The following is a 4,844-nucleotide window of genomic DNA, read 5'->3' as shown; positions in this document are numbered from 1 at the left end:
CAATATGCCCTGATGAATGGGGAAATGGAAGTGTTTGTGCTGGTGATTATGGGAATTCCAGTTGTGTTTTCTTGTGGAAGTACGTTTGTGTTATGGAAATGTGCAGTATGTGTCTCATTCAACCAGAAAAGATACCAACAGTAGTATCTGAGCCACAAAAACACAGAGAAGCATCGATATTTTGTACCCTAAAGACACCCCCCAATTAGCTGGGAAATAAACCCCTCAATGGTGGGGTGGAAGGAAGTAGAACAAAAAAAGTCGCTTACAAGGGACAAAAGTAATAGATAAATATGGGGGGGGGGGGGGTGAAAAAAAAGTGAAAGCTTTCTGGCTTCACTGGATGGATCGTTTGGTCTTCTTCTGCTGTCATTTTTATGTTTCTATGTACAGTTTGTAAACACTTAAAATTAGAAGTTCTACTTATATTTAGTCTCAAAAATGGGAAACTTTGGCCTGGATTTATCAAAATGTGGTACTTACTGCATGTGATAGCAAAGGGGGTGTGTTTTATGCTAATATAGGATTTATTGCAATTTGTGCTAATTACCTGTGTGAAGAGCTAAGTTAGTGCAAATTGTGATACCATTTCAGATTCTGTGATCAGTGCCAGACCTGTTGTATGTCCTGCATTCAACCAGAGAGAGAGAGAGAGAGAGAGAGAGAGAGAGAGAGAGAGAGAGAGAGAGAGAGAGAGAGAGAGAGAGAGAGAGAGAGAGAGAGGAGAGAGAGAGAGAGAGAGAGAGAGAGAGAGAGACTGGCCATAATATCATGTCCCATAAGCAGGTATTTGTATCCCTAGGGTAGGCCCACCTAGTAACTCGAGGTGGGGATTAGATAAGTGTGTAGGGGGTTAGGGGCCACCTTGACATGCTACGTGACACCTACGAACAGAACAGTGGTCTCTTGTGAAGATTTGCTGGCCTTCGGAGTGAGGAAACTCACTCCAAGATGAGATTTGGGCAAGGTTCTCTCAACCTAGCTTGATGTAGCGATACAAATACCTGCCTATGGGCCATGATATTATGGCCAGGCTCTCCCTCCCTCCTTCCTTCAAATCATCTGAAATAAGCCTTATGGGACACATCGCATGGTCACAGCCACTATCACACAGCCTAACACATTTGAAAGAGGTGTAGTTAAAATCTGCATTATGGCTGTGCAGTAGCTCTTTGCAGGCAGGCTAGCCCAATGATGAGCATCAGATTGCATGCAAAAACACCTTACTGCATTTTGAAAAATGACCCCCTTTATTTGCAAATGCAATGAAATGTATATCTCTCTATCTGATGAGTCTTTAAATAAAAAGTTACTTTAGCCATCAGTGATTAATTTTTAAATTTTTGGAATACCAATAATGGATTTCATACTTTCCTGCTTAAATCGTTTGCCTATATTTACTTAAAATTTACCCTCCAACTTAATGGTACTTTGTCCCAGAATGAATAGCTACATTGCATTACATGAGGATGTGGCTCAAATAACTTGGAATGTGCAACCTCATTTGAGTCAAACTGGAACCAGGCAGATTTTAGTCTGGTCTGAGTTTAGCAACATCTGCAGAAGTGCCCTGAGCAGAACCAATGAAATCTTTTGATCTGTAGTAACCCATATGGAATTTGGAATGGTCTCCTGGCAGATTTTGGCACCTCTGCTTGGTATTTATGCCACAAACAGCACCTAGCTCCTTTCCACATTTTATTATTCACCTAACTTGTTTCGCCTTCAGGTGAAGATCAGAAATCTGACCCCATTAATGTTTGGGAGAGGAATTTTGCAGCAGCCTGCATATGAACGTTTGCAAAAACAATCGGTTACACCAACTTTCAATGTGAATGTATCCACATTGTTCACTTTGAAAATTATCCCACCCAAAGTATCCACACACACACATTTACACCTGCTAATTTGTGTGCAGGGTTTTTTTTTTTCCTAAAAGATTTCAAGTTTATTTTCAAATAGAGCGCAAGTAAAAATTAGCAGCTGCACACATAAAACAGCAGATATGCGAATGCATGCTATTTTAAAAACTGCAACTTATGGGCCAGATTTTAAATCACCTACACGCGTAAAACCCGGGGTTTTACGCGTGTAGGTGGACCTTACACATGCTGGACCAATTTTCAAAGGCCTGGTCATGCGCGTAAACCCCTGGGTCACCTGTAAGTCCAGGGGTTAGTGAAAGGGGTGGTCTGGGGAGTGGGTGCGGTGGGGTGGGGCAGAGGCACCCGGCACAGTGGCCATTTGCCACTGTGCTGGGGGTCACGTGCCGGCAGGGTGCCAGCACGTGCAACTTGCTCCTGCTCAGAAGCAGGCACAAAAGGTGAGTTAATGATTTTTTTTGGGGGGGGTTAGGATAGGGATAGAGGGAAGGCAGGAAAGGGGAAGGGGAAGGGAGGTCAGGCTGGGAAGTTCTCTCCCAGTCGCCACGCATACATGCAAAACTCTTCCCCGCCTTGCGTGCGCCGACCCGGCATTTCGTAACATAAGCGCGTGCATGTTATAAAATTGTGTTTTCATGTGTGTGCGCCGGGTAGCGCAGGCACGTGGACGCACATGCGCATGTTTAAAATCTGCCCCCATGTGCGTAAATTGGGCTGCATGATGAACTCTGTGCATGTAAAAAGGGGTCTTGCCAGTGGTGTTCCAGAGTACTTTAAGCAAATAAGTTACTATTTTAAAACCTGCCAAAGTGACATGCACAAGTCTTTTGGTTGTGCATATTATTTCTGCTCAATATCTGGTGTAAGTTATCATAAACTTCGTTAAAGTGAAGAAATGACTGGGTATGGGGCCTGGGTCCAATGGCAGGACTTCAGAGCCAGGAGGGTCTTCACGAGCTGCAGATGGACTGGGCAAGCTGGTAGACTAATTGGTAAAACTGGTTGCCGTGCGCATATTAGAAAATCCCCTGACTTATGCAAGTAAAAGCCAATTTACGGGGGGGAGAAGCATGTCATAGTAACACAATTGAAATCGTGTAAATACGTATTCTTTTAAAATCGGAAGAACAAATATACGGATATGTGATTTGTGCACACTTATCCAGCTAATTTCCCAGCTTATTCAGCCAAATACCATCTTCCCCTCTACTTAGATGTACAAATGTAAACTTATACCTAGCTAAATTCTGATTTATCTGGCTAAGTGGCAGCAGATCTACACAGCCGGATAAGTCTGAAAAGTGCTACCCATCCATCTAAGCAGTGCTTTTCGGATTTATCCAGCTATATGCTGCTAATTAGCTGGATAAATTGGCATTTACCCGAACAAGTCCATACTTGTGCAGCTCATGGCTTTACATACACAAGCATTTGTGCATACATATAATCTCATATTTTACAACCTGTGCATATCCTTTTAACGCAGCTTATAAAATACCCTAGCAAATTTGCACATACCCATATACATGCACAAATGGGCACATGCAAGCAGTTTTTAGTTATCCTCTTCTTTGTTCAGACTTTCAAAAAATGCAAAAATATATGCAGAAATTCAAACTCCCTCCCCGACTCCACTCCTGGAAACACCTCCGTTCACTGCTGGAAAACATGTGCATAAAATTGCCTGCAATTCAGGCAAGTACTTTTATAACAGCTCATTTCCTTGGGTAAAGCATTGTCTTAACCATGGAAGCACCTATCAAAATGACCCTCTTAATACATTGCAGGCACAAAAAGAAGGGGTAAAGATGTGGAGAGTAATAATTTTAGACAGAAAAAGGAATTCTTGTGTCTATTACAACATGTCTAATATATGCACATGTATTTTTCATTAGAATTTTAGAAAGGGTCTGACATTAACATTTGAGATAGTAACCAAATCCCTGGCTACGCTGCACATGAATCAGACTTGTAAAAACACCAAATCGATAGCATGCTTGGACACATTATATTGTATAATATGCACAATATACCATTAGGCAAGCAATCACATTTCACTCACAGAGGTCCATTTAAAGAACATGCTTACTAAGCTATCCAGCTCTTTCCGGCTGTTCATGTTCCACTCATAACAAATCTAAGCAGACAAATTATTGAGGGAGTTTGCACTGAATTCAAGGGGAAGCTTCAAAGAGAAAAATTTGGAGGTAATGCTTTAGGAATATTAACAGACAGGGAAGACAATAATGCAACAATGGCACATTATTTATGCAGAATTACCATTTCAGAGGTGTAAACAGAAAATGATTTTGGCTCAGTTAGTTATTTTGATTTGGTTGACATTTTTTAATTGTTTTGATTTCCAAGTTAATTTGTTTTGTTGTCCCATTCCTTTCCATTAAAATCAATGGTGGAAGTACTGCAGCCTATTTTGGACTCTGACACCGAGGTTTTCTATTCAAGACTAACGGAACTTGCAGGTAAGCATCAGCAGCAAAGGGAACATAATTTCCAGATACCAAGAGTGGGAGAAGTGACAACAGTGGCATGAACAGCCCAGTTCCATTTTTTATTTTATTTTAATTTTATTTTATTATAAGTTTTTGGGACAAAGTATTAATGGCTTGTCCAACTTTTATGTAAACCGACGTGAAGTGTATACGATATGTTCGGTGTATAAAAAAAAAAAAGCCTAAATAAACAAACAAAATAAATAAATAAATAGGGCAGGTTCAAAACATCATAAACAGTGGTTAGAACATGCCAAGGCACCATACAAGGTGCACAGGTCAACAAGAGCAGTGGCATTAACACCCCCATACGGCCATATGGCCTGCACATTTTGCAATACGGCAACACGATTCGAGTGCAGAGGTCATTCCCGGACCCCCGCTGGACTTTTGGCAAGTCTTGTGGGGGTCAGGAGGCCCCCCAAGCTGGCCAAAAGTCCCTGGGGGTCCA

Source organism: Rhinatrema bivittatum, chromosome 7, assembly GCF_901001135.1.
Source record: "Rhinatrema bivittatum chromosome 7, aRhiBiv1.1, whole genome shotgun sequence".
In the NCBI taxonomy this organism is placed as follows: Eukaryota; Metazoa; Chordata; class Amphibia; order Gymnophiona; family Rhinatrematidae; genus Rhinatrema; species Rhinatrema bivittatum.
The sequence above is the reverse complement of the archived record's forward strand: the minus strand, read 5'-3'. Positions refer to the sequence as shown.